Source organism: Pipistrellus kuhlii, unplaced genomic scaffold (assembly GCF_014108245.1).
Source record: "Pipistrellus kuhlii isolate mPipKuh1 unplaced genomic scaffold, mPipKuh1.p scaffold_m20_p_1, whole genome shotgun sequence".
NCBI classification, from domain to species: domain Eukaryota; kingdom Metazoa; phylum Chordata; class Mammalia; order Chiroptera; family Vespertilionidae; genus Pipistrellus; species Pipistrellus kuhlii.
The window spans coordinates 178,750,990-178,773,586 of NW_023425404.1; the positions used below are offsets into that span (position 1 = coordinate 178,750,990).

General features: G+C 42.0%; 1 protein-coding gene and 1 pseudogene across 1 annotated transcript in view; one reads left to right on the top strand and one right to left on the bottom strand.

Annotated features, from left to right (window-relative positions):
- Window positions 1-22,597, bottom strand: part of NWD2 (NACHT and WD repeat domain containing 2) — a 136,650-nt gene that overhangs the window by 109,323 nt on the left and 4,730 nt on the right. The gene's annotated exons all lie outside the window — the stretch shown is intronic.
- On the top strand, window positions 2,347-2,639 carry LOC118709198 (annotated as a pseudogene).

Below are 22,597 nucleotides of genomic sequence, written 5' to 3' on the forward strand. Positions count from 1 at the left end.
CCAGAATTGATGCAAGATAAAACAGAAAATCTGTATCTATTTTAAAAACTGAATTATGAAATGTCCCCTCAAAGAAAACACTGGCCATGTACATTGGTATATCCTTTCAATCATTTAATGAAGAAATAATATTGATCTTGCACAAACTATTTTAAAAATGGAGGTGGTGGTAACAATTCCCAACTCAATTTGTGAGACTAGCAGTACTGATACTCAAAGCAGGCAAGAAAAGAAAACCACAGATCAATACCCTTCATGAGCACAGACAGAATGAAGGTCTTTAAAATATGAGCAAATCACCCTGGCCAGTGTGGCTCAGTTGGTTGAGCATCCTCCAATGCACTAAAAGATCCCTGGTTTGATTCCCAATCAGAGCACATGCCTAAGTTGGTTCCCCAGTGGTCAAGGTATAGATATAGATATATATATATATATATATATATATATATATATATATATATGTATATATATATACACACACACACACACACATACATATATATATATAGATATATATATGGCAATGAATCAATGTTTATCTCTCTCTCTTTTGTTCTCTCTCTCTCTCTCTCTCTCTCTCTCTCTCTCCCTCCCTCCCTCCCTCCCTCCCTCCCTCCCTCCCTCCCTTCCTCTTCCATTCTCTCTCCAAAAGTAATCTATGAAAACATAAAAAAATCTGAGCAACTCAACTTCATCAATATACAGGGTGCTCCCCCAAAATGCATATACACTTTAACAGCTGATAGCTCAATTATAAAAATGAAATGGTAAACACTGGCTTTATAATTATTCTAAGGGTATGCAAACATTTTTGGGGGACTTCCTATACAGAATGGCAATGCATTATGACCAAGTTAGGTTTATCCCAGGAAGGAAAGACTGGTTCAATATTTGAAAACAATGTAATTTGCCAGAATAACATACTTAAAAAGAAAAGAAAAAACTATGTGATCACTTCAAAGGATGCAAAAAGGCCTTTGATAAAGTTCAAACCCATTCATAACAAAAGCCCTCAGAAAATTAGAAACTGGTTCCTTGCAAAAGAAAACAAGGGCTAACATCATACTTTACAGTGAAACATTGAACACTTTCTCAAGACTGGGAACAGGGAAAAAATATCTACTCTTATCACTTGTGTTCAAGCACTAATCCTGGTGTACAATAAGCTAGTGCAATACGGCAAGAAATAGACATAAAATATATAAAGACCTAAACAAAAAGAAATATAACTTTTATTTCCAGATGACATGACTGAGTATCTAGAAAATGCTAAGGAATTTACAAGATAATTACTGGAGAATCTCCAAAGCCTTCTGCTAAATGACAGAACCCAGATGAAAGAGTACTTATTGTATGGTTCCTTGGAATGAAGTTCAAAGATGAAACTGGTGATGGAAATCAGAAGAAGAGTGCTTATGCAGGGCGGAGATGGACAGTTGGGTGGGGAACACAGGAGTGGGTTAATGGAAGTGTTGCATAGCTTTATTGGGTTGGTATAATGTCAAAACTCATCCAATGTGCACTGTGGATCTATGCATCTCATTGCTCACAAAAGAATTAGTAGGAATAAAATTGTGGATTAACCTTCTACTTTTTACTTTAACATTCTAAAAATCAGTTTTGCATGGCACACACCCTTCCTAATTAATAATATAACAATTTTTGAAAGTAGTATGAATAGAGACAAGAATCTGGATGTCTGCAATCAAACCAAATCAAGACTGGAATCTCCATTTTCATCTTTTTAAAATATATTTTTTTAATCAATTTCAGAAAAGAAGGGAGAGGGAGAGAGAGATAGAAACATCAATGATGAGAATCATTGAGTGGCTGCCTCTTCCCCCCACCCCACCCCTCTGGGGATCTAGCCGAAGCCTGAGTATATGCCCCGAGTATATGACCTCCTGGTTCATAGATCAATACTCAACCACTGAGCTATGCCGGCTGGTCTGGCATCTCCATTTCCAGTTGAGAATTAGGGAAGTTTGGGCCTGGAGGCCAGATACCATGTGCCACATAACAGGCACACAAGTCTCTCCGGGTGATCAGGTGCAGCCCGTGTGGTGCACAATGGAGTCTAGTGGTGCCACAATAGTGGGTCCAGCCTGGCCAGCTTTAAATGTTTTTATTGATTTTTATTTTTATTTTTTTTTGAAAGAGAGGAAGGGAGAGAGGAACTTTAATGAGAAACATCGGTTGGCTGCCTCCTGCACATCCCCTCTTGGGGATGGAGCCTGCAACCCAGGCATGTGCCCTGACTGGAATGGAACCAGCAGCCTCTTGGTGCATAGGTTAATGCTCAGCCAACTTGGCCACACCAGCTGGGCCTGCCTGACCAATTTTAGACCTCTTGCCTCACATCTGGTCAAAATGGATCCCAAATGCTCCTGCCCAGTTGGTGGACCCTGCACCTGCGCTGCCTCCTGCAAATGCACAGACAGCAAATGCACCTCCTGCAAGAAGCATTGCTGCTCCTGTCGCCTCCCAGGGCTGCATCTGCAAAGTAGTAACCGACAAGTGCAGCTGCTGGGCAGAACCTTGGAGGAGAGCCTGCTCCCAGATGCACGTAGAGCAACATGTCCAAACAGGCATCTGATTTTCCATCCCACCCTGACCCGTTTGCCACATTCTCTTTTCTATGAAATATGTGAGGGATAATAAAATTGTTGACTTAAAGAATCTTATTTGTGATTGCAGTTCCATTATGTGTTCTTTCCTCTAGTCAAAAGTACAAGCCATTATATTTGATTTCTAATAAAAACATCAATACACACATCTACATAATACTAATAAAATAAGACTCTTAATGGCAAAGGAATTCTTCAAAGACTGGGCTTAAAAGTCACTGCGCTTTGGCAAATCAGGAATTCACTCTAACTGACCTTACTTGGCTAAAAAGGGACTCTTCTTTCACCTATGAATGGAAATAGGGCCTGATGATTTATTTCTATTTGTCAGATGAACAACATTTAAAGAACGGTGGATGCTGATGAGTAAAGCTAGGTGTTTGGGAGAATCACAGCACAGGCACTCACTTGTCTCTGAAGCTTGATTACTGCATACACCTTGTCTACCTGCTTCCAGTCTCCCTCACTTCAACAACCCATCATGCACATGGCTCTTGGAATAATTTCCTTAAAAACCGACTTTCTCAGGCCATAGTCTGTTTCTCCTTAACATTACCAAGCAGCCCTTTTTTAAAAGATCTTAGAAATTACAGGATATTACTCATACCAATGAGTGATCTTACTGAATAGAAGTACCATATGTCAATCTACATTTGTAATTGCAACATTCAAGCTATGTACGTATTGTGATACTGCATATTTACCGGTGCCTTGCTGGCCAAGCACTGTCCAAGGTGCTCAGAATCAAGAGAGGAATAGAACAGTTATTTATTAGTTAACAATGAATTTAGGAAGCAAGGCATGGACATTAGACAATGGAAGCACTAACGTGAAAGGTCTCCAATTACAAATCATTAATTAAGCATCAATTCCCCTAGGAGTTCACTCAGGACAGCTTCCCGCAGGAGGCAGACCTTAAAACGGAACGTGTGAATATGCGAGGGTAGGGTACAGGAAGAAATCTGGTAGGATCATGCCCAATTATGGAAGTTTTGGCAAATCAGGCTCTTGAGTGCAGACTTCACTCCACAGGTGGTGAGAGACAGTTCGCCAGATGTTTCTGGTTGAGAAGGAGTATATGGAAATGGTTTTTTAAAAATACAAAGTTATTTCTTTATATAGAGGACTCCTGCAGGAAAGAAGACAGGCCCTGGGAGCAGGTAGGGGTAGAAGCAGATTAAGAAGAGTAAATAGACAATGTTTGAGGAATCAGGATCAGAGCTATCCACACAGTGGTCTCCTAACATGGGGTCAAACGGCTTTTAAAATTCTCAATGCATCCAATAGTTTTCTATTTCTGTGTTTCTCTCCCTCTGATGACACGAGGTCCTTGTGGGCAGAACCTATTTCTTATTGTTTTAACTTTATCAATTGTTGTTTTTAATTATGTGGTAATACCAATCAATATGAATTCCTGAAATATGATAGGGCCTCAGATTTTTGGTTTAAAAAACAAACACATTAAGACCAAGAGGTAGTTCCAAGCCCTGGAACTACCTCTTGGTCTTAATGTGTTTGTTTTTTAAACAAAACCCTGATCTCAAGATTTTTATGACTCCTAATTTATAGCCTTTAACTTCTGCAGATCTATAGATTGTGGCTAGATGCATCCTTGGGTGAAGTCTTTGATTCAAAGGCCACAGCCTCATCCTCAGGGGCACTGCATTTCCAAGAGAAGGGGCATGGCAAGAATGTACAGGACCCTCTGGTGTCTGCATAGAGGTTAAAGATATTTTTTTTTGTCCCAACTGACAGGTTCCTATGAACTCTTAAAGTTGTAGACTCAGTGGAATTGATGCCATCAGAGACAGCACTGCTTTCCTTCCTCCAATTCCTCTATTGCACTCTCTCCCCACAGCTCTTTTCCTCCGGCGGGAGGCATAGGCATTAGTAGGTCCCTTAGCATGAGTGACAGTTCTCACTATGCTTCAATAATCATAGCAAGCCCCCAATAACTAATGAAATGAATGACTAGTTAAATGAATCATTGCACGATATGGAGAAACAGCTATTCTGCACTGACAATTTCTAATTAGTGTGAACATGAAATATTTATGAATTAGAGCAACAGAGTTATAGGAGGAGGTCTGAGAACCAGGAGGCAATTCTGTGTAGAATTGAGTTATCTGTTTCTCCAAATTTCCTGGGTGGCCGCATGCATTTTGGAACAACTCATACTCTTTGCTAATCTGTCTTCCTTTTTCTATCTAAATTCTACTCATCTTTTAAGCCCCAGCTCAAGCTATGACATTTTCTCAAATTATCAAGCTCCAAAGTACACTTGATTTCTCTGAAAATTTAGTCCTTATTTTAATTAACCTTAAGCTGCCTTGAGATCTCACTTGCTCTACAGTGTTTTATTTTCAACCCAATCTAACACATTTACTATCAGCATTGCACACTTCTAGGTGCCAGGTGGGAGGGGTGGGGTGAAAATGAGAAAGACACAAGTAAGCTTTACGGATTCAGTATGTTAGTGCAACGGGGCAAGGCATATGTGACCAATGCCATGAAAGAAGAACAAGAAGATAAAAATAAAGATGTTGTGATTAACAATGTGATACATTAAGTTGAAAAGAAATAAAACATAATGGGGTTTGAGAAGAAATCATACCAGATTGGTTGCTACAGCAAGTATTATTTATTCTATCCAAACTCTTCCCCTTTCTTTCATGTGTTAAAAAATTATTTTCCCCATTTCTGCCCTCCAGCTTCAATACAGGACCATCTGGCCATAGTAATCTGGCTACGGGTTGGGCAGGTGACCTAACCCAAGCCAATCGGAGTCCTTCCCTCAGAAGTTTTTTCCCCCCAAAATCTAGTTAAAGCAATAGAAATGTAAGTGTGAAGTAATCTGTGGCCATATTTACTTTTGCCAAAGTTAGAAAAGATGGTCTGAGAGAATCTGGTAGACATACAGAGAGAAGCAAAAGCAAGCAGACAATCCTGATGGTGTTCAAGTCCCCGAGAGACTGAATATGTGTGTCCCATTTCCCCGCCCCCCTCCTGCCCCAAATCCGTATGTTAAAACCTAATCCACAGCGTAATGGTATTTGGAAGAGGGGTCTTTGGGAGGTGATCCCATGATGGAATTAGTGTCCTTCTAGGAAGAGAAAGAGTGACCAAAGCCCCCTCTCTCTTTGCCATGTGGGAATACAGCCAGGAAGGGTCCATCTCTAATCCAAGAAGCAGGCTCTCTCTGGAACCAAACCTCCTGACACTTTGATCTTGGACTTCCGAGGCTCTGAAAGGTTGAGAATTAAATGTTTGTTGCTTGAACCATCTAGTCCATGATATTTTGTTATAGCATCTTGCACTGATTAAGACACTGATCCCGTTTCTAGGCCAGATCCACCTGTGCATTTCCCTTACACATCAATTACTTGAGTTAATCAAGTCTCCAGTTCTTGCTTAAGGGCGTTTGAACTGGGTTTCTGTCACCTGCAAAAAAGGGTCCTGGCTCCTTTGGGAACATTAAAAATACTGAAAGGAGAGCAGAGCATTTGAAGAGTGGCCTTGAAGGATGGCTAGGATTTCGAAAAGGGAACAGGATGCCAGTGCATTCACAAAGGCAGAGATTAGGGAAAGGTCAGGACTTTGGCCAAAGGATGCACTTAGAGGTTTGGTGGAAGATGAAACTTAGAAAACTGTGGCGTTATTATAAGAATCTTAAAATTGAGGCTGCAAAGACATTTTCTTCCTAAAACCTCCAACGTTGTGGTAGCCTGATTAGTGAGTCCCAAAGATGTCCACATCCTAGTCCCTGGGAACCTGTGAATGTGACCTAACATGGCAAATGGGTCTTGACTGTGAAGCTAAATTAAAGCTACTGAGATGGGAAGACTATTCTGGCTGATATGGAAGGGCCCACTATAATGACGGGGGTCCTTAGAAGAGGAAGGCAGAAGGGTTAGAGTGACTGAAAGCAGACTCAGAGAGGGGATATGACCTGGAAGCAGAGGTCCTAGAGGGAAATGTGGAAGGCGCTTCTTATTCGCTCTAAAAATGAAAGACGGGGCCACGAGGCAAGACATGCAGGCCAACTCTAAAAGCTGGAAAAAGCAAGGAAACAGATTCTCCCCTTGTGTCTCCAGAAAGGATGCAGGCCAGTGAAACTGAATCCAGTCTTCTGATCTATGGAACTGTAAGATAATAAATCTGTGTTAATACAAGTCACTAAGTGTGGTGACTTGTTATAGGAGCAATAGGAAATAAATGCCAATGTTTTATGTTTGTTAGATGCTTTCTAACTCTTTAGATGTCAGTGTCAGTAGCTGTATGTAAGCTCCCAGGTGTAAATTCCATATCTCATACTTCTGTGTGTCTATACCCAGAGACTGTGCAGAGGAGGGTCAATTTAATCTCATTCATGTGTATAATTCACTTCAAGTCACTCTATGAGAAGTGTATCACTTTACATCTTAATATACAAAAAGGTCTTACCTTTTTTCTTAAAAAGAATTACTCAGCATTTTCATGGCCATTACAAAATATTTCTTCTTTTCCTTTTGCCTCTCTACTTGTATGGAGGGTAGAAAAATTTACAATCAAGTCATGGATAGGTTATTCTTGGGCTTGAAATGTGATAGTGTGTTTTGGTCTGGTTTTCATGTTGAAATTTATGTCAATGCAAGCCTCTAATGGCTGGATGATGTATTTTGTGGTTCATTTTATCTTACAAATTCTACAAAAAACACGCTCCAACATATTTTGATAGTATAACTGTTACAGCAGAAAAGTTATGTCCAAAACAGATACTCTGCATTGTATATCTTTGTTATCTTGCAGATATTATTTTGATTCAAAAATAGTATTCAATGCCTAAAATATTAAAAATATACTGTACACATTAAAATATTATCAGTATTTTATAGAATGCAAGTGAGAATTTAAATATTAACATGTATACATGGGATCTAACTGCATTAGTAAAAAGAAACTATAGATCCTATATTTATTTTTGCTTCTGATTTTATTTCTAATGGAATAAAGCTTCATTTTTACATCTCTTGAGCCTTTGAAAATGTCTGGTTATATGTTAAGGGCATTTTTTTTTTTTTACTTTATTGTATGGAGCAGGGAATGTCATGGCATGCTACAACTTCAACAGCTCTGAATACATATAGAAATATCTGTTTGACATATGGACACATCCAGATATAAATACATTTAACCTCCTTGGGCAAAGCTCCACAGAACATTGAGTTGACTGGCTGTGTAACAAAGTGACCTATTTAGGAAAAAGGTCATCTGGTTATAAAAAATAAAAATGGTAAGCAAAACAAGTCTAGGATGAGAGAGGATAAAGAAACATCATTTTACTTAAAGGGGGAGGGACCACCCAAATCACATATCCACGGCAAGTCAAGCAAGGGACATGTGAGGTTCACGCCAGCTATTTAACCATCAGCAAGCCACTCAAATTCCCCAGGACTTCCTATTATACAGGAAGGGCCTGATTAAAAAAAAAAAAAAAAAAAAAAAAGTCACTTATCCCATATGAATTCAGCCAGGCACTAAATTAAGCTGACAGTTACTATTGGGAGCTGATAGACAGACTGAAGGAGTCTTGGTCTAAACTCTCCCTTGGTTTGAAATAGTTTACTTAGTTCAACCTGAAATGAATGGGATTGCCCCATTCGAGAATTCCATTCTTTTTACCCCCCTTCAATTTCTTAGGGGGTATCAATTTTGTTTGTTTTTATACTGAATTAATTGGGGGTGACAGTGGTTCACAAAACCAGGTGGCTTTCAAGTGTCGTCAGCCTGTGGATTGAAAGGTCCCAGGTTCGATTCCAGTCAAGGGCATGTATCTTGGTCCCCAAAGTCTAGCTTTTCATCCACCTCATTGGACAGGTGAGAAGGAGAGTCCCGGGGAGAAGGCCCAACTGGCAACTCGGTGAAACACCATCTGCACACGGCATCGGGTGCCCATCCACCTTACCAGCCATCGCTGTAACCTGTGCTCTCTTCAACTGCTGTTTTGTCTCAGGGATGCTCAGAAAGTATTATTCATCTCACCAAGGCACACCGGCTGCCTCCCACGTGAACCTGCAACCCAGGTACGTGCCCTTGACTGGAAATTGAACCTGGGACCCTTCCGTGCCCGGGCCTATACTCTACCACAGAGCCACACCAGTCAGAGCCCTCGTTCTACTTAATGAGAGCTTATTATGTGCCAGGTGCATGATGCACGTTTCACAAGCTTGGTCACCTCTAAGCTTCCTAAGAATCCTATGAGATAGTCAGTATAGGGAGAAGCAAATCTAGAATGAGGAAACTTAAGTAACTTGCTTAAGGTCACCGAGTCAGATAATGGCACTGAGCAATGTCTTAAACCCACGTTTCCAACTCCAGATTCTGAACCTTCCAGCTCTATGACTTACCAGCTCTGGTGTGTAGCACGTGTTGTAGGTGCACACGTGATGGGAGTGCAGCACACAATTCAGGGGAGAGATCCATCCCTCAATCCAGCGGTTCACAGCAACCATCTTCCCCAAAGGCCCAGTGATGGATTTTATCACCCTGGAAGCCTTGTTTGTAAACCTAATCCCATTCCGATTCCAGTACTGAACACTTGGGAAGAGTTTCCAAGTCCTGATGTTTCCCACTAAATTCGCTGTGCTCTGTTACTCATTCAAATGGTCAACAGAATCCTAGATTCGCTGTGCTCTGCTACTCATTCAAAAAGTATGATGCAGGTGTAAAGGTGCTTTTCCATCATCATCATGATGAATGTCAGAGCTGATCCAGGGGATATATTTTCAGACGATGGTGTAGCCACGTTCACGGAGCCAGACCAAAGACCCAGACACAACACTCCTCTCCTTTGAAGGAAATGACACAAAATGGAACTGCTGGGAGTTTCAAAGGAATGGAATAATGTCACACTGCAGCTAGAGGAGGTCCCCGAAGTCTAGCTTTTCATCCACCTCATTGGACAGGTGAGGAGAGTCCCGGGGAGAAGGCCCAAGGTCACAGAGCTGCTGCCTCACCCAGACGGGGAAGCCAGGTGGGTTCAGGCCACCTCAAGCCCCTACAGCACCTCATGATGTCGGAGGGCACCACGTCTGTTTTTTTTTTAAACTCTTTAAAAAAAATATATATATATATATTATTAATTTTTTACAGAGAGGAAGAGAGAAGGATAGAGTTAGAAACATCAATGAGAGAGAATCATCGATCAGCTGCCTCTTGCACACCCCCTACTGGGAATGTGCCTGCAACCAAGGTACATGCCCTTGACCGGAATTGAACCTGGGACCTTTCAATCCACAGGCTGACGACGCTCTATCCACTGAGCCAAACGGTTTTGGCATGTCTGGTTGATATTAGAGAACAAGGAGGAAGCTCTCTTGTGAAAAGGCTCCAATCTCTCCAGTGGTTACTTACCCAAGCCTGACTGCGAAATTGAAATGGAGCACACAATGAAACCTGCCACAGAAGTGTTACAGGGAGTGACAGGCTTCCCAACCCATTCCCAGAGTCATCACGCAGCTACACCATAATAACGCTAGCAGTATCTGATTTCTCGGTGTGTTTTATGTTGTGTGTGTGAGAAACACATGGAAATGTAAAACCACACTGCTGTTCCTCTAGTTTCAGGGCGGAAATCTCTTCTAACAGCATCCCTCAGGCCTCACTGCCTCGGGAGGAACACACCATCCTCTCCCCGCGGCCCTCCCCTGGGGGCTGCCGCAGAGAGTGGGGAGCTGTGCCCTGGGACAGGGGTTCCTGGGAGCCCCTTTGGAGGCAGGGGGCCACATGCTCAGCATCAGGGTAGAGGAGGGCCCTGAGCCTGCCATCCTGGATGTGCCTTCTAGGGTTCTCTGATGAAAAGGAAATTTAGGGCTTAGCCCAATGTTTGCTGGTTTACTTTTTTCTGAGATTTCAAAAACTATCTGAAACTCATTTTTGGGTTCAGTACCTAAGGTATATAATCTTTTGTTTTGTTTTGTTTTCTTACTATTCCCCCCTCTCCCCCCGAAAATTACAGTCTACCTCAGAGAGGGAAAAAAGGTTTCACTTTTGCCGATATCATGAGTAGGATCAAAGCAGACCCAGGCTCTGGGGGCAGCTCCAGTGGGTGTGGAAGCAGGGAAGGGGACTCCCCCTTTTAACTACCTGCTGACCTCAGTGTGTGTGTACATTTCCTCTGCCAGCATCTGCAGGTGCGAGGGGGTGGCAGTGCCGGTTTCTAGGGCAGGCGTTCGCTTGCCACCAAGGCACCCATGATACACACCATCGGAACCATGGATTCGGTGCTGCCCGGTGTTTACCAAATGTGTGCCCCGGGCCAGGTTCTAGAACCCAAGGCTCAATCTTCCCTTCTGTCACAATAAAAACAAAACAAAGAACCCCTGTTATATATCTTATGGAATTCTGAGAGTTACATTCTGTAGTTACAGTCATTCGTATGGAAAATACTACAATGATGAATAAATAATAATACAAAAATAAACTTTTGTGTTTGTGTACTCACAACTATAAACCTACTTTTGCCCCACTTGTAGAAACAAAGCATTATTATTTTTTTTCTTAAAACCCTTCACAATACATGAGTCTAAGAATGACTCTGAAGGCAATATTAAGTTATTATGTTACAGTACTGTACAATACAGTACCCAACATTCAGTACGTCCACAAACTAGGGGCTCAAGACACACCTGCTGAATTTAAAGATGTCTTATGAGAAAGAAAAGTGGCCCTAGCAGGGGAGATCAATTGGTTAGCGTGTTGTCTTGATAAGCCAAGGCTTTGGGTTTGAATTCCCATCAGGAATATAGTTATCAACAAATGAATGAATAAGTAAGTGGAGCCCAACCTGTTTGGGTCAGTGGATGGAGCAATTGCCTTTGGATTAAAAAGTCCCAGGTTTGATTCCAGTCAGGGGCATGTACCCTGGTTGCAGGCACATCCCCAGTGGGGGTTGTGCAGGAGGCAGCTGGTCATTTCTCTCTCATCGATGTTTCTAATTCTCTATCCCTTTCCCTTCCTCTCTGTAAAAAAAAATCAATAAAATATACATATTTAAAAATAAGTGAAACAACAAATCTATGTTCTCTCTCTCCCTTCCTCTCTCTCTCTAAAAATCAATGAAAAAAGAAACAAAAGTGAGCAGGGGGAACTGGGGTGGGGGCACTCTTCCTTCGGGCCTGGCCTTCTCAGGTGCTCCTGCAGGTCCTGCTCCTGCCAGGACCAACTCTGGTTCACAAAACCCATCCCCCATGGTCCTGCCCTGCCACCTCCCAATCCCACCCCCAGTCATACACGCAAACTGCTCCTGAGGGGCTGCTCAACTCTTTTACCCCCAGGCGGGTAGGGCCTCACCCAGATGCCAAAGGTTCCCCAAGGGGGTGGAGGAATGGCTGAGGAGACCCAGCCCCTGAGGCCGGTGCTCCCAATAGACCATTTTCCATGAATACATCTACATGTTTTCAAGTAGCACCACCCTCGAAAGTTAAGAATCAAACACTATTAGTTTCCCAGCTCCTAGATTCCAGGGCCTTCTCTCTCATTCCACTGCTCTCTCAGATCTGCATGGTAGAATCAGCCAACAAGTGATTAATGCTTTGTAGACTCAATTTATCATCCATCTATCTCTGGCCCTTGCTCTGTGTCAGTCAAGAGACCGGTCTCCTCCCTTCTGTTCCCATCTTTCTGCCCTTCACCCCCAACACCAACATCTATGGGAACACCTATATTGTTCCCTCAAATTAAGAATTCCAGTTCAGCAGTGATTTCATTAACTTGCGAAATTCCTATTTTTATGAGTGCTCTATCCCCATGACTTCACAGATAAATACCTCCAAACACTAGCTTCTCTGAGGTGGGAAGGTCTGGGTCTTTCCTCATTTTTCCTACAAATTCTCCCTCACGGTTGTTGCAATTCCTTTTCTATTGGGTCGGCAACTAAGTAACTGCGGATTTTTTAAAGAAAATCAAAGACAATTTTTTCATGGAACTAAATAACTTTATTCTGTAATGTATTGCCCATTTTGATCAATAACCTTTTGCCATCTTTCAGGCAGCATCATAATCCCACGTTCAAAAATCTTCTGGTTTTTATTAGCAAAAAACTGAATCAGGTACGATTTGACATCATCATCATTATTGAAATTTTTACCATTCAAGGAGTTTTGTAAAGATCGAAACAAAAAGTAATCAGATGGTGCAAGGTCAGGACTATATGGTGGATGTGGCAAAACATCCCAACCAAGCTCCATTAATTTTTGCCGAGTGACCAAAGATGTGTGTAGCCTTGCATTGTCATGATGGAATACAACACCTTTTCGATTTGTCAATTCGGGCCGCTTTTCTTCAACTGCATTGTTTAATTTCATTAGTTGTTCAATGTAGACATCAGAATTGATCGTTCGGTTGGGTGGTAAGAGTTCAAAGTAGACAATTCCTTTGTAATCCCACCAAACTGATAACAAAACCTTCTTTTGATGAATATCAGCTTTTGATGTTGTTTGAGTTGATTCATCTGGCCTGCTCCACTATCTTTTCCGCTTGATATTGTTGTAAACAACCCATTTTTCATCACCAGTTATCAGTCGTTTTAAAAATGGATCATTTTCATTACGTTTCTTTAGCAAATCGCAGCTGCTAATGCGTTGCGTTAACTGTGATTCTTTCAGTTCGTGAGGAACCCATGTATCGAGTTTTTGAACATAGCCAAGTTGTTTTAAGTGATTTTCAATGCATGTATGTGATACATGAAGCTTCTCTGCAATCTCACGTGTTGTACTGTGACAGTCCGAATTGATTATTGCTTTGATTAGGGCGTCATCAACTTCAACTGGACGACCAGAGCGTTTTTCATCTTTGAGTGAAAAATCACCAGAACGAAATTTGGCAAACCAATTTTGACACTGCCGTTCTTTTAAGGCTTCGTCACCATAAACAGCACATAACTTTTTATGAGCTTGCGATGCGTTTTTCCCTTTGCGGAAATAAAAAAGCAAAATATGATGAAAATGTTCCTTTTGATTTTCCATTTTTCAACGAACGCCAAACGAAAACTACAAAACAGATCAAAAAACTTTTTTTACTGATTAACAGCTGAATAGCCAACTATCAAATAACAAAATGTGTTTTACATTTGTACTACGTCTGCAAACCTAAAAATTCAACTGAAGCCATATATGTGTGAAACCCGCAATTACTTAGCTGCCGACCCAATATTAGTTGACTTGAGCTTCTGAATAGAGACCTTTGGCTTAAAGGGGAACGTTTTCTTTTCAGTGTTCTCAGCAGTTTCTTCTTTTTTGAACATTTAATCTCTTTGATTAACTTTACCATATTTTATCCAACAGTGACCTCAGTAGTTTGTGAAACTCCATTTTAATTAGAAAATTTTCTAAAACACTGTCAACTGAGTGTGATCTGCTGGAGCTCCTCTTTGCTTAGCAGCCAACCAGTGTGCAGGTTCTGCCCCATCCAAGTGTAGATCCTCAGTCTGTGCGATAGTTTCAACTCATCTTCCTCCTTTTGAAAATGATGATTCTACCAGTTCGGTTATTTGGTCAAGAAAACTTCTCATTTGCTATTTCTCGGGCAAGATTTTCCCTTCACTCTGGCTTGTCCTCTCTGTCTTGGCCAAACAACACCTAACTTATGCTTCCTTGCTCTCTGTTGCTAACATTGCCCCATTCACCCACTCCTAGCACTGTTCCCAGCAGAAAATGCTCGGCATAAACTAGGGCAGACACAGTCCTCACCAGGAGACATCTCTAATCAATCCTTCCTCTCTCCCCCCTTTTTCTCTCCCCTCTCTCCTTCTCTCTCTCTCTCCCCCCGCTCCCCCACACCTCTCCACTTCCCCATGTCTCTGTCTCTCTGTCTCTCAAGCCTGGATGTGACTCCCAAGCACTTGTGGCTGTAAAACATTTCAATCAGCCATCACTGCTAAGGAATGAGCCTTCCAGGATAGATACTATGGATAGATACTATTCCCTCTCTCTCTGGAACACCTCATCTTTTATTAAGATAATCAAATCTTTCTGATCTCTCAAATACGATTCTGAATTCCTTACTTTTTAAAATAAAATTTTATTAATTTCAGAGAGGGCTGGAGAGGGAGAGATTTCCGAGAGGGCTGAAGAGGGAGAGATTAAAAACATCATTGATCAACTGCCTCCTATTGGGGATGGAGCCCGCAACCCCAGTATGTGCCACGACTGGGAATTGAATAGTGATCTCCTGGTTCACAGGAGGACGCCCAACCACTAAGCCACACCAGCCAGACCTCATTACCTTATTTTTATTAAATAACCCTTCCTGCTGCCCAGCCCCTGCATCTTTTCTATGATATCTGAAGCCACACTTCACGTGTTATGCTGGCTGCTCCCAGTCCCTGGACCCAAAAGTGATCTCATACGAAAATGTCTCCTATGACTTCAACCCCAAGCCTCTGAGACTCAGGGATAAGTTACTCAGGCAGCAGTTCCGGCCCTGGCCTTGAGTTCTAGTCCTGACCACAGCTTTGTATCTTATCTCAGTTCCACCTTATGACTAGGTGCTGGGATTCTGCCTTGATTTTACCAGATGCTTCCTGTTTTCTGCCTCCATCCCCATTTCCCCCATCTCAGGATGAGGATCTTGTGCCCACATTCTCATTTTCCCTCATGCTTTGCACCCGCCCAACCTTCTCCAATTATTAGCTGAGCAAATTCCCGAGTTATTCTTCTGATACTCAAGGAAGCTACATTTCAGCATATGCTTTTCTCATTTGCTGAGTAATCTTTGATATCAGATTATCTGGTACCACATGCTCTCTCTTCAAAAAACATTGTTCCTCTCTTGGATCTGGACTGGTTCTCATCACCCACCGCCTGACCAGCTCCCCACCAGCTATTAGAGTAGACAGGTCTATTTCCAGATTTGGTGCATCTTGGTCTTAGGCCTTCCGACTGAATTTGACCAGCTCATGCCTGACTGGGAGTCAGGCTGGACAGTTTGATTCCAATTATTCGAACTGGCCTTTGCATGTAAGCATCCCTCTCACAACCACAGTGCTTGTATTTTTAGCAGTTGTGGATGGATGAGTCTAAAGACCTAAGACAGCATTATGTATCTCTTATTTCCTTTATTAACTCTCCACATCAACCAGTTAGGAGTTTAGTTGTACACAGTGGGTATCTAAAAAACATTGCAGCGGATGCTTAGAATAAAAGCTGCAGGAAATATCGGGTATAGTAATAATTAATGTAGTTTTTAAACATTCGTTTAAAATCTTGCTTGGCGTTGACTTGTATTGACATAACCTTCAAACACGTGGTATCTACAGAACGTGTGAAGTGCAATTAACAAGTTTTGCTTGAAAAAGTTTGTGTTTGGTTTGGTTTTTGTTGCAAAACTAGGGCTAAGAAGATGGCGGATGAAGAGCATATTCGGCACTGCATGCTTTACGAGTTCCAATTAGGAAGAAAAGCAAGTGAGGCTGCAAAAAACATCTGTAGTGCTCTTGGTCAAGATGCAGTTAGCGCCAGAAAATGCCAGCGTTCGTTTGAGAAATTTCGCGAGGGAAATTTTGCGTTAGATGACAAGAGTGGTCGAGGCCGTGTGTCCAATTTTGATCAAGAAGCTCTTCAAGCTCTTTTGGTGCAAAATCCTCAAATTACCCAACAAGAGCTTGTGACAACTTTAAATTGTTCACAAAAAAAAAACAATTTCCAATCAATTGCGTGCACTTGGCAAAGTCCAAAAGTTTGGAAAATGGGTTCCTCATGAGTTGACCGACAACAACCATAATCAAAGAGTCACAATTTGCAGTTCGCTCCTCTCTCGTCAAAACCGTTTGCCGTTTTTAGAGCAAATTGTTACCGGAGATGAACAATGGGTGCTGTATGTTAATTTGAAAAGGCGGCCTCAATGATTGGACAAAAATGAGGCTCCACAGCCCACGCCAAAACCTGACTTGCATGCGAAAAAAGTGATGTTGTGTGTTTGGTGGAATTTTAAAGGAATTCTTCATTATGAACTTTTACCATCTAACCAAACCATTACAAGTGCAGTGTATAGTGCCCAATTGGAAAGGTTAGCCTAAGCTTTAAGAGAAAAAGAACCCGCACTGATTAATCGGAAGGGCGTAATTCTTCACCACGATAACGCACGACTGCATACTGCAAGAATCACTGCTGAAAAACTGCGCCAGTTGGAATGGGAAGTTCTCCCTCAACCTGCATATTCTCCTGATATTGCCCCTTCTGATTACCATTTGTTTTGTTCTTTGCAAAACTTTCTTCTTGGAAAAAAATTTAATAATGAAGAATGCCTCAAAAATGCATTGACCGATTTTTTTGCATCAAAATCACAAGAATTTTACAACAGAGGGATTAAAATGCTTCCTGAGCGTTGGGCACAAGTAGTAGAAAACAACGGCAACTATATTGTTGATTAAATTTTGTTGTATTGTTTAAATAAATTCGATTTAAAAAAAGTATTAGAAAACGACATTAATTATTACTAGACCTAATCTATTCAGTGGCAAGAATCTCTCTGAATGACATGACACATAATGGATCGGATTAAGCATTATGAAGGATACCCTTTCAATTCTGTGGTTTCATTTCCGAGTTAGATGCCATAATCACTCTTGGAATAAGACACCTGACATCCGGGCTTTGCTCTCTGCTTTGAGCGTACCCATGTCAAAGTCTTTGATATATTTTGGATTGAAAATGAGATTTCAAGGAAGTATTTCATTAGAAGTGGTTATTATTCTGTTTGAACTGCATCCAAAGCTGCTGTATTTTATCCTTTTATTAACTTTCTATCACACAACATCTTTTTCTAATTATACATCAGCCAACATACTTTAATTTGCCAAATGAATCTTGTTTGATTTCAACCAAAAAGATGATGAAAATTAAAGCTTGAAGAAACAATACCAAGGTGTCTATCTTTAAGGAAGTAAACACCTTTCTTCTAGGTTGATGGTACCTAACTCAGCACCTACTGTATACTTTTGAGACACCCATTACAAGTTTTACATTTATTTAAATCCTATGACCATTAAGAGCAAAACCTAAAGGAATTTTTGAGCTGAAAAGAACTTCCCAATTACTTTGTAGAAAATCCCTGTTACTCTGTAGGACCAGCATCATTTCCCATTTTAAAAGGTGTTCCTGAGTTTGCACTGATGTTTTTAGTTGTCTATGGCTGCATATCACTCTACCTCAAAACTCAGTGGTTTAGAACAACTCATTATTTGTAGAGAGATGAAATGACTTTTCCCAAGGCTGTGTGAGCACTTCCCCTATAAAAGTATTCCGATGCTGATACTTAGTACAGGTCTTGCTTTTATATATAAGGTAGGTCATACTACTTATAGTTCACTGTATTCTTTGTGTTAACACATTGCAGACCAGTAGTTTTATTGCCAGCTTTACCCAGTGGCCAGGTAAGTTTATATGGAATGAGTACCAACCCCCCCGCCCCACACACACATTTTACATAAACTTTAAATGCACACTTTAAAATTAAATACCCATTGCATTTTGGAGTTATTACATGTTCTTACAAGCTAATATCTTTTTAAAGTATGATACCTTGTAAAACACCGTGCAATATGAAGTGGAATTAAACAAAGCTGGCAAATTCTTGTGATCCGTCCACAATGTGTTCAGATGCTGGGCTGTGCTATAATTTGGGTTATGTCGAACTGGATATCTAAATAAAGGATCCTAAGTACTCAAAGGAGTCCACGGTGCACAAATGTTAAAACTCTCAAGCTATCCATGCCTGAGAGAAGCCTTCCTTCCTCTAGCATCAGACTCCTGGACTCCCCTTTACCTCCTCACCTGCCATTTCTGAATCTGGGGTGGGGGGCATAAGGGGTGGACTTACTTGATTGGAAAATGTTGGAAAAATCAACCCACAAGCTCAACTCGCCTGTTCTCTCGTTCCTCTGGGAACTGTCCTGTCCACAGAGCGGGTGGATTAGCTCTTCCCTCCAGGCTCCATGTTTCAGGGGGCAGAAGGTCTGGAGCCGCCCCCCCTCCTCCCCAGCCCCCGTGTGTGGGTGGAAGAATGTCTAATTCTGGTGTTTAGTATGAGGAAGCACAAAGGCATTCTTCATTGTTACCCTGGTCAGTGAAAACAGGGTATTCTGATCTCCTATCTGCAAGCTCCCTGGGACTTTTTCTCAGTTTAGAACTTAGGAAGTTGTGGAAGGGTGCCATTTACGAAGTCAGGGTCCACCCTCGACAGCTTACCTTTTCACTGTCGGCTATGAGGATTAACGCTGGGTTAGCACTGTGCGGGGCTACTGGTTGACTCGCTTGCCATGCATTATACCATTTACTTTAGTTATGACAAAGGTCAAGAAACCACACACACCATAACTGGGGTTTGTGGCTTTCTAAGTGGGTCACCGCTTATCCCTGCTCTTCCCTGAGCACACGTGTCTCCCCTCTCCTCCAGAGATGGGCTGCTTCTACTCCAGGGATCTAAGCTCACCATAGGCCCTGCACGGACAATGCAGTGACAGTGACATTGGGGACCTCCAAGCCCAGGCCTGCAGCAGCTGCCATTTCCCTTTTCTGGGAAGCCATCCCCATATAATGAACCTGGGCTAGAATCCTGAATGATGAGAGAAAAACTAGGGAGAGCGATCCCACATGGAGGAGCACCAAGGAGGGGTGAGACCTCCTTCCACCACCAGCGCCACCCAGACGCATAGCCAGACGAAGCCGAGTGAGTGACTTCCAGTACCTGTGGAATGGGAGTCTCTCCCTTCCTCTGCAGGCCAAGCCCAGCCCCAATTCCCTCCCAGGCACTCAATTGTGAGAAGTGATACATCTTTAAGTCACTAAGCCAGCAAAAGACCATTGAAACAGAAATGCAATTCAAACCTGCAGACATCAGCCCTTTAAAATGGCAAATGGTGTCATTGCCGCAGTGTGACAAGAATTCCAAAAGATTTGTTGATGAGTTATTAAACTGTAGGGTCACGATCCATTTGTATATAGCATGCCTATATGGTCCTAGTCATACTTTCTTTTAAATGTCCTTCTAAATGAGCACCTTCAAAGACAAAGGATAATATCAGTGCAAAACACCGCTCCATTCTTGCCCAATGGGGTAAAAGCTCTTTGTTGAACGATCTCTCTCTACTGCCTGCAGAGACTTCAGCCAGCCTTGCATTGCCTCATATTTGATGATGGTGTGGGAGTTTCTACACCCTGGCTCTCTCTTCATTCCCTCCAAGCATCCGCCCAACCCCTCTAACTCCTTGGTGTCTCTTTAACGCTCTGCTCAAATTTTAGCAAAGAGCTCATCACATGTTACCTTACTTATGTCAGTCCCATGAGAGCCCTGCCTGTTTTCTAAGCACCAGAACAGCACTCCACATAGAGTAGGTGCTTCATGCATCTTTACTGGTTGAACAAGTGAATGAGTGAATGCCTCTGCTTCCCCCGGCTAGATACTATGTCTTGGTTTTGAGTATCCATTATCAGTTCCCAGGCTTACTTTTAATCAGGATCCCAATGCACTTCTGGTTCTGCCAGAGGGATGTAGCTGCATGAGACCTGGAGGCAAAGCAGGCGAGGAAACTCCTTGGCCACCAGCTGTAGGCGGAATAGTTGGTTCTAGCAGATGTGCTCATTTGTAGAAGCTGGCCAGATACCCAGTATCAACTGTGATACCAGCTGTGGCTTTTGCAGTTCCCTGCCCTCTGGGTGATGGCTTTGGCAATCCACGTAAGTGCCTGGTGATGCCCCTTCATTCCTCAGACCCTTACAATGATTGTTCAGAGCACCCAGTTCCCTGATTTAACTGGAGTGATTCCTGCTTTTCTACTGAGTTCTAACTGATAGCCTCTATAGACAGCATTCTTGGAGGGCTGGAAATGCCTTATTCATCTTTGCAAACTCACACCTGCACACTGTCTGCATCACAATACAAACTAATAATAAAAAATGATAAAAAGAACAATAGTAAGTGCTTATGTAATGTTTCTATATCTGTTAGCTTATTTAATCTAGTGAATACCCCTACAAGGCAGGTGCTGTTACTGTCCTCTTTTATACTTGAGAAAACTGAGAACAGAAGAGTTAGGCAACTTGCTCAAGACATCACAGTTCTAAATGGTGGACTAAGAGTGAAACCCAGACAGTCTGGCTCTCAAGTCTGTATTTGTAGCCAATATTCTCTTCCTGCCTGAAAAATAGTTGCTGAAGGGTTTGAAAATACAGCCTCTATAATTTTAGAACTCATTTATTATATATATATCCTATTTGCATTTATTGTAAAATAGCTCGGGATATTCTCCTTCAGGAATCTTACCTTTTAAAGATGTTCCTGGGGCATGAAACATTTTTTTTGCTGTGCTCAACTGCATTTTTCCCCCCTAATTACTTATAAAAATAAAAGAACAAAATAAAATAGGGACAGTTGGAAATAATGTTGTTGAAAAAGTCAGAAGAACCAAGAACCATGATGAAGCCTGGCCAGTGTAGCTCAATGGAGGTCATGATTCGATTCCCGGTCAGGGCACATGCTCAGGTCCCCGGCCCCATCCCCAGCAGGAGGCAGTCCAATAACGATTCTCTCTCATCATTTGATATTTCTCTCTCTCTCCCCCTTTCCCTTCCTCTCTGAAATCAGTAATATATATATATATATATATATATATATATATATATATACACACACACACACACACACACACACACACACACACACACATATATTAAAAACCATGGTGAAGAATACACATAGGTTTCATATGAGTTTTTTCAGCACACCTTTCTGCCTCTTGTCTGGGACTATTTGTTAGAGCAAATGGCCACTGGTTGCAGCCACGGTAGGGAAAACATTTCTCTCTTCACTGCCATTTCTGCAAAAATGGAGAACAAGCTTTTCCATGGGGACTCCAAAGACACGGGGTAGATTTTCCAGGAAGATGCAAAGACATGTATAACAAAAAATGTATTTGGGAACTGACTGAGCATCTGATCACTGTTATTGTGGACAAAGTCCACAACCCTCAATGATGCATAAATCTGCACAGGGGAAAGCACAGAAATAGGTGCTAGAGTCTTCTCCTCCACCCCAGGTGTCTGTTGACTCACAGAGGGAGATCCATGAGTATAGTGGGCCCTGGGCAGCCATCCCTTACTCTTTGGGGGACAAGGGTCTTAATCTGATGGTTGCATTGGGAAGGAAAATCTGAGCACAAAGAGCCCAGCCCTTTTGTTCTCTCTTATAAGTTAACCTATCATTCTTTTCTGCTCCTCCACATCTTAAATGTTAAAGGGGTCAACTCTGTCCACTGATGGGGTGGAGGGCAGGTCTGGGCCCTGCCCATTGCTAGTACTGACTGGAGGCTGTTTTTGCAATTCTGGAAACCCACTCGTCTAGGTAAAAGCCACATCCCCCGATAAAGGTCCACTGTCCTTACTCATAATTCCAAAATTCCCAGGGTTGAGAACAAAAAATTTCCCCCAATTCATCTGGCAGCCAAAGCGGAAGTGACCTGAGTCCTTGTTAACAAAACTGGCCTTAACTGACATAAGCTACTTAGGCTTTATTGTGCCCCTTAGAGCTTTGTGTCCCGCACAACAGCCAGTAATCCCACGTGTCTAGGAAAATGTAAATAGATTTCATTGAAATACTAAACATTCAGATTCTTAGTCATACTAACCACTTTTCAGAACTTCAAAAGCCTTTTGTAACCAGTGCTACCATATAGGACAACACAGATGAAGGCCCTTCCGACACTGCTGAACATTCTTTTTTTTTTTTTTTTTAACATATTATATTCATTTTTCACAGAGAAGAAGAGAGAGGGATAAAGAATCAGAAACATCCATTAGAGAGAATCATCTATCAGTTGCCTCTTGCACACCCCCCACTGGGGATATGCCTGCAACCAAGGTACATGCCCTTGACCAGAATTGAACCTGGGACCTTTCAGTCCGAAGGCAGACACTCTATCCACTGAGCCAAACCGGTTT